The sequence below is a fragment of the Crocodylus siamensis genome, chromosome 1 (assembly GCF_052110815.1).
Source record: "Crocodylus siamensis isolate JL-2025a chromosome 1, ASM5211081v1, whole genome shotgun sequence".
Classification (NCBI taxonomy): domain Eukaryota; kingdom Metazoa; phylum Chordata; order Crocodylia; family Crocodylidae; genus Crocodylus; species Crocodylus siamensis.
Window position 1 is genome coordinate 383,993,724 of NC_143395.1, and position 8,421 is coordinate 384,002,144.

Consider the following 8,421-nt stretch of genomic DNA (forward strand, 5'->3'; position numbering starts at 1 on the left):
TATGTTTAACGATTTCTTTGCCTCCGTCTTCCTAAGTAGGGACCAGAACAGCCACCTCCCTGCTGGGCCCCCCTCGGGCCCCAGGGGAGGCACACCAGGGCCATGGGTTAGCGAGGATTTAGTTAGGGAGCACCTGGAGGGGTTGGACATATTCAAGTCAGCCGGCCCGGATGATCTCCACCCTAGAGTTCTAAAGGAACTGGCCGAGGTCATTGCAAGTCCCCTGGCACAACTTTACGAGCGCTCATGGTGTTCTGGTGAGGTACCGGAGGACTGGAAGAGGGCCAACATGGTCCCCATTTACAAAAAAGGCAGGAAGGAGGACCCAGGAAACTATAGGCCGGTTAGTCTTACCTCGATCCTAGGCAAGCTGTTCGAGAAAATTATGCTGGCACACATCCAGGAGGGGCCAGCAGGGGACTGCATGCTTAGGGGCAACCAACATGGGTTCATCAGTGGCAGGTCCTGTCAGACCAACCTGGTGGCCTTCTACGATCAGATCGCCAGATCATTAGATGCAGAGGTAGCAGTGGATATAGTCTTCCTGGACTTCCAGAAGGCTTTTGACACTGTCTCTCACCCCGTTCTCATTAAGAAACTGGAGGGCTGTGGCGTAGACACCCACACAGTCAAATGGGTCGCCAAGTGGCTGGAGGGCCGCACCCAGAGGGTGGTGGTGGATGGGTCCTTCTCAACCTGGAAGGACGTGGGCAGTGGGGTTCCGCAGGGCTCGGTCCTCGGGCCCACACTGTTCAACATCTCCATCAGTGATTTGGATGAGGGGGTAAAAAGCACCCTGTTCAAATTTGCTGATGACACCAAGATGTGGGGGGACATGGGCACATTGGAAGGATGCAACAGGCTACAATCAGACCTAGACAGGTTACAAGGGTGGGCGGACGAAAATAGGATGGGTTTCAACACAGACAAGTGCAAGGTGATGCATCTTGGGAGGAACAACCGGCACCATACCTACAGGTTAGGGAACTCCCCTCTTGTCAGCACGGAGGCGGAAAGGGATCTGGGGGTCATCATTGACTCCAAGATGAACATGGGCTGGCAATGTGGAGAGGCAGTTAGGAAGGCCAACCGCACCTTGGCATGTATCCACAGATGCATCTCGAGCAGGTCCAAAGAGGTGGTCCTCCCCCTCTATGCGGCACTGGTCAGGCCACAGCTGGAGTACTGCATCCAGTTCTGGGTGCAGCACTTCAAGAGGGATGTGGATAGCATGGAGAGGGTCCAGAGGAGGGCCACTCATATGATCAGGGGACAACAGGGTAGGCCCTATGAGTAGAGGCTACGGGACCTGAACCTGTTCAGCCTCCAAAAGGGGGGATCTTGTGGCCTGTTATAAACTAGTTAGGGGGGATCAGCAGGCATTGGGGGAGTCACTGTTCCCCCGAGCACCGCCAGGAGTGGCCAGGAATAACGGTCACAAGCTGGCAGAGGGTAGGTTTAGGTTAGATATCAGGAGGCACTACTTCACAGTCAGGGTGGCTAGGGTCTGGAACCAGCTTCCAAGAGAAGTGGTGCAGGCTCCTACCCTGGGGGTGTTTAAGAGGAGGTTAGATGAACATCTTGCTGGGGTCATTTGACCCCAGTACTTTTTCCTGCCACGGCAGGGGGTCAGACTAGATGATCTGCTCAGGTCCCTTCCGACCTAGAAACTATGAAACTATGCCTCTTCCCCCTCCCAGTTTTATTGTGTTGCTTCTTGTTCTTTTATGTACTTCAGCTCCACATTGTTTTATGGGCTTTTATTCAGCATGCAACAATTGGATTTTATGAGTGAAATCAATATGGGTCTACGAGGTGATTATGTAACCTTTTGTTTAAACTAAAACTAAAACAAAAGCATATACTTGGATAAAAGAGGGGCTTCTGATCATTTTTTAAATACCATCTGAATGGACATATTCTTGATTCTTTTCTGATGCATAGAGTCTACGGGTTTGTTACCACTTAAAATAATTGTCTCATTATTTCCTACTCTTCCATCTGCTTATACCCTTGTGTCAGAGCCACAGCCCTTGAGTGCTTAAGAAGTGACCATTCTACTTGGAATGCTAGGGCAGTGAATGTCTGGACACTATTCACCCATGACAATTGTGAATCAGTTCAATCAGTGACATTTTGGAATGGTTCAATTATTACATGTGATTTTACCCTCAAACTGTCAGTGTCTTCTCCTTGTATATGCAGTAAGCAATCTTCATAGTACTAATTGAATGGGGAAATGCTGTTGACTCTCTAGACACAGACAGAAGTGGCAATTTTCACTTGATCTGGCCCCTGAAAGCACTCAACAGTCATGACCAAACACAAGGCATGGCTGCAGATCGCTTAAAAGGCCCAATCCTGTGAAAATATGAATCTTCATTACATGAGGGTTCAGATGAAGGCGGTCAAAAGTGGAGTGCCCTCAGTAACTTCTGTCTGTGCTTGTTGGGAGCAACGGATCAGCTGACATAGCCAGCTCCTGGCACTGTTTTCAGAGTGGGAGTGGGGGGAAGGAGCTCATTCTGGGGGTTGCTCAGCTGATACTCGAGGGTGGGGTGGGTAGATTGGAGCCCCCCTGGGGGGGTCTCCAATTCACCCTCCCCCATTCCCCCAGTGCAGCTGGGGAAACCTCAGAACAGACCTCCCTCCCCTACCTTCTCCTGTCAGCCTTTCTGAGTCAGCACAGGAACTGAGAGAGGAGGTAGAGCTAGGGGACGAGGCTGCAAACATGCAGCCTCTCTCCCTGAATTAGTTCCAAATTGGAGTTTGATCTCCCAGCCTCCCAACCCAACAGCTAACTGGGTTGGGAGGATCAATCTAACTCATGATGTTTTCTGTGAGGCACCATCAGTTAGACCTGGGAGCTGCAGTTTTGTCTGTGCTGTCTAATAGACATCCTTCTTTCAAGCATCAATTAGGCATTGGTGGTCAGTGGATTTAATACAGACAGAAGTCAAATGTTAAAAAGTCTCACTGGAATGTTTTTCTCTAGCTTTCACTCTCTTCTAATATTTTCACATCACATCACAGCTGTACTAGTTACCTAACAACCATCTAAACAGGATTTGATAAAAACTCTTTTCTTTCTTCATGTGGCTCCATCACAAAAAGGTCAACGTTGTTTTTCTTTGTTTTCAGTTCAGATTTAAGAAACAGAACAATTTTTTTTTTGCCCTGCTCTATTTGGAGGATAAGCAATGATTTTTAGAGTATTGTATTTCACAATATGTGATTTTCCAAGTACTAAATAAAGTGCAAGACTGAGCTCTAGAATTGTACTTGGGGTTGCACATACTAAACAAATTTCTTCTAATTCTGTTTTAGACATTATTAAAGTTTCTTTTGAGTACAGCATTCAAAGAGTTTCTCCTTCAGTAGAGTTCTGTTATAGTCCATTAAAACTAATGATTTTGCTTGTCACTGTAGGTCATAGATCTAGCCAATATGAATGCACTGTTAGCCAAGCATCTGCAATGCCCACTTTCACTAATTCTATCTCTTTAGCAAAGTTGAACTATACACTGGTGTTTTCTACTTTTTTGATATTCTGTCTTTCCCCCCACTCATTCTGAGAAAAGATGCACAGCAACTGGATTTTAAATGTCATAAAATCATACAAAACTAGGGCTGGAAGGAACTTTGGGATATCATTTAGCTAGTCATTTGTCTAATCCACATTAAAATGTGCAAGGGTGGTGATTCCACAGGCACTCTACGTAGTCTGGTCCAGAGCTTAACCAAACTCATAGTGGTTCATCCCAATCTTCAACCTAAATGTCTGTTCTTAAAAATTAAGACTATTATTTCTCACCCTGTCCCCTGAAGCCACAGAGGTCTTATCATCAACCTTTTCATAGGATAGGATTCAGAGAGAACTAAACACATTGGAAGATTGGACCAAAGAAATCCCATGAAGCTGAAAAAGGGTAAGTCCTGCACTTAGTAGATAATGATAATGGCTGCACTAATAGGAGTGTTGCCAGCAGATCAAGGGAAGTGATTATTTCCCTCTATTTGGCACTGGTGAGGCCATATCTGGAGTGCAGCTTCCAGTTTTGGGCCCCCCATTACAGAAAAGATGTGGACAAGTTGAAGAGAGTGCAGTAGAAGGCAACAAAAATGGTTAGGGGCTGGAAAACATGACGTATGAGGAGAGACTTAATGAACTGGGCTTGTTTAGTCTGGTGATGTGAAGACTGAAGTGGGATTTAATAACAGCCTTCAACTACCTGAACAGTGGTTACAAAGAAGAGAGAGCTAAATTGTTCTCAGTGGTGGCAGTTGACACAATAAGGAACAATGGTCTCAGGTTGCAGCAAGGGAAGTTTAGGTTGGGTGTTAGGAAAAACTCTCTCACTAGGATGGTAGTAAAGCACTGGAACAGGCTATCCAGGAGAGGTTGTGGTATTTCCATCCTTAAAGGTTTTTAAGACTTGGGTTGATAAAAACTTTGACTGGGATGGTCTTTTTTTGAGCAGGGGGTTGGACTAGATGAAGGGTGGGCAAAATATGGCTCACAAGTCAGATCCAGCCCATCAGGCCATTTCATTTGGCCTCTGGATGGGCACCTATTAATCATATCTGGCCTGGCCCACAGCTGCCCTTGCTGCACTCCACATGAGCCCTGCCCACTCCTACCAGGGAAGCATGTGGCACTCCCACCCCCACTTGTGAGAGGGCCTCAGCCCTGGCCTTGGCCCTGGCCCTGGCCTTGACCCATTCGGCATGAGCAGCTTCTGGGCAGGGCTGCTGCTGCCACTGCTGTAGCCACCTGAGGAACCGCTTGGCTTCTTCAGTCTCCAGCAGTTCCTCCTCCTGTTCCTGATGCAGCACTCTGGGAAGCAGGTAGGGAAGTGGAGCAGGGAGTGGGGAAAGATGTAGCTGGGCAGGAATGTAGGGCCAGTGCCAGGACTGGCAGAAGCATGGAGCCCACAATGCAGGGCTACAGCTGTTGGGAGCATGAAGCTCACATCAGGGCTGGTGGAAGTGGCAGGGCAGGGTGGCAGGAATGTGGGGCCTGGGTTGGTGGGAGTATGATGCCAACCTGGCTCTATCACATGGGACTCGATGTCATTCATATGCAGCTCCTGGGACTCAGCTGGGAGTCATATGCAATGGAGCCAGAGGCCTGGCCCTGCTTCCTGTTGCCATGTGCAGCTCCAGAGACTAGGCTGGGGGGGCAGGGAGGGGGGTCAAGCTGTCCTGGCTCCATCACATGGAGTTCCCTGCTGCTCCTGGCTGAGTCCCAGCAGTGGCACATGGCAGCAGGGAGTGGGGCCAGGCCATTGGCTACATCGTGCATGGCTCCTAGCCCAGTCCCAGGAGCTGCACATGAGCTGTGGGGAGTCCTATACAATGGAGCGGGGCCAGCCTGGGATTTGGCCAGAGCTGCCTGCCATGGGGGGCTCTGTCTGCCATGAACCACAAGCACCCCAGGGGCCCAATGACTGCTGCTGCCACCACAATGGGGGCTGTGCACCATGGGGTGAGGGGCATGTGGGTGGGACCCCATATGCACACCCCATACCTCACCATACCCACATCCCCATACAAGCTCCCACCTCACCCTCCACACATGCCCACAACCCCCCACACCCTCCCACACACCCACACACCTTACCCCCACCACAGACACACCCACCCACCACCCAACCACACCTGACATACTCCCCCACACACAATATACAAGAGTAAGACTGTATTTTGGGCTATTATGCAATTGCCTCTCTATTGACTACCCCAAAGGATAGGCTGGCAATCCAGGCTGACCTTGACAGACTTACAAGGTGGCAGGACAAAACCTGATGGCATTCAAGGCTGAGAAATGCAAGATGCTCCACTAGCTAGCACCACATCAAAAGAGACTTGGGGGTCATGACTGACCACAAGTTGAACATGAGCGGGGGGAGAGGGGGAGTGCAGGAAGATGAGGAGACACCACCCGAGCAAGATAGGTAACAAATGCTATGGTGCCCAGGTCAGAAATGGGTCCAGACAGTCTCCCAAATTGGGGGGTGGCACACGCAGCTATGCAGGGCCTTAAATGCCTATATACCAATGCTCGTAGTATGGGGAATAAGCAGGGGGAACTTGCCCTCAGAATAGCCAGTTCAGACCCAGACATAATAGGGTTAACAGAAACTTGGTGGGATTCATCCCACGACTGGGCAGTTAGCATTAGGGGCTACAGGCTTTACAGGCGGGATAGAAAAGGTGTGGCGCTCTATGTTCAGGAGCAATGCATATCCTCTGCCAGCAAAACGGGGTCAGAGGAGGGACAAGCTGAAGTGCTGTGGGTCAAGATACAAGGGGGCTGTGGGGAGAGGGACTTAACAATGGGGGTCTACTACAGACCCCCCAACCAAGGGGAGGAGCTGGACCGGGAATTTTTGGGCCAGCATGCAGAGGCACTTAAGGCAGGGGATGTAGTTGTCATGGGTGACTTCAATTACCCAGACATCTGCTGGGAGGAACAGTCAGCCAGATCAGACCATTCCAGGAGGTTCCTGGCCGAGATACAGGACCTCCACTTAATTCAGGAGGTGCACGGTGCCACCAGAGGAAATGCCCTGTTGGACCTGGTCCTGCCCACAGGCGATGACCTGGTAAGGATCCTCCAGGTCCTTGACTACCTGGGTGATAGCGATCATTGCTTGCTGGAGTTTACCATCCAGCACAGGGTGTCAAAGGCCAGCAGCAAGGCAGTAGCCCTAGACTTCAAGAGAGCCAACTTCAATGAGTTGAGGGGATTAGTGGGAGAGGCACCGGGGTTCTCAAGGGCAGAGGAACTCAGTGCCCAAGATGAGTGGTCATTCCTTAAGGAGACGATACTCAGGGCCCAAGGGGTGACCATCCCAACAAAAAGCAAGGGGGGCAGGAATGACCGAAAGCCCCCCTGGCTCACCAAGGGCGTCTGGGAATGCCTGATTGCCAAAAAGGCAGCGTACACCTGGTGGAAGGGGAGTGCTATCTCCAAAGAGGAGTATACCTGCTCTGCTCAGGCCTGTAGGGAGGCTGTCAGGAAAGCTAAGGCGGACATAGAGCTAGGACTTGCATCCAATATCAAAGATAACAAAAAGTCCTTTTTCAAATATATAGGGAGGATGAAGAAGGCACCAGGAAATGTGGGGCCCCTGCAAGATCCTCTGGGCAATCTGGGCACTTCTTCACCTCCGTTTTCTTGGGCAGGGGCCGGAACATCCCCACCGTGATGCAAGATGGACTTGAGGGGAATGCCTCCAGACCTCAGGTTGGGGAGGACCGGGTTAGAGAGCTTCTGGAGGGGCTGGACATGTTCAAATCAGCGGGTTCAGATGCTCTCCACCCCAGGGTGTTGAAGGAGCTAGCAGGGGTTTTTGCAGGGCCCTTGGCATGGCTTTATGAGCGCTGGTGGTGCTCATGCCAGATGATTGGAAGGTAGCCAACGTGGTCCCCATCTTTAAAAAAGGGAGGAGGGAGGACATGTGCAACTATAGGCCCGTCAGTCTTACCTCAATCCTAGGGAAACTCTTTGAGAAGATCATCATGGAGCACATCTGTGATGGGCCAGCCTCAGAAATGATGCTCAAGGGCAACCAACATGGTTTCATTAGGGGCAGGTCATGTCAGACCAACCTGATTGCCTTTTATGATCAGGTCACAAAAGCCTTGGATGCAGGTGTTGCCATGGATGTAGTCTCTCTGGACTTCAGCAAGGCCTTTGACACCGTCTCCCACCCCATCCTCATTAAGAAATTGGGTGACTGTGGCATTGATGCCTACACAGTCAGATGGATTGCAGATTGGCTGAAGGGTCGCACTTAGAGGGTGGTGGTGGATGGGTCATATTCAACCTGGGGAGAAGTGGGCAGCAGAGTCCCCCAGGGCTCGGTCCTTGGGCCCACGCTGTTCAATCTCTTTATCAGAGATTTGGACGGCAGGGTGAAAAGCACCATGTTTAAATTCGCTGATGATACCAAAATTTGGGGTGAGGTGAGCATGCTAATAGGGAGGGAAAGACTGCAGCAAGACTTGGATAGGTTACAGGGGTGGGCTAGCAAAAACAGGATGCACTTCAACACTGACAAGTGCAGGGTGCTGCACTTGGGCAGTAGTAACCAGCAGCACACTTATAAGACGGGAAACTCCCTTCCTGAGAGCACGGAGGCAGAAAGGGATCTTGGAGTCATTATTGACTCCAAGATGAACATGGGCCGACAATGCAAGGTCACGGTTGGCAGGGCTAACCGGACCTTGTCGTGTATCCACAGGTGCATCTCTAGCTGGGCCAAAGAGGTGATCCTCCCCCTCTATGCAACACTGGTTAGACCACAGCTGGAGTACTGTGTCCAGTTCTGTGTGCCCCACTTCAGGAGGGATGTGGACAACATTGAGAGGGTCCAGAGGAGGGCCACCTGAATGATCTGGGGACAACAGGGC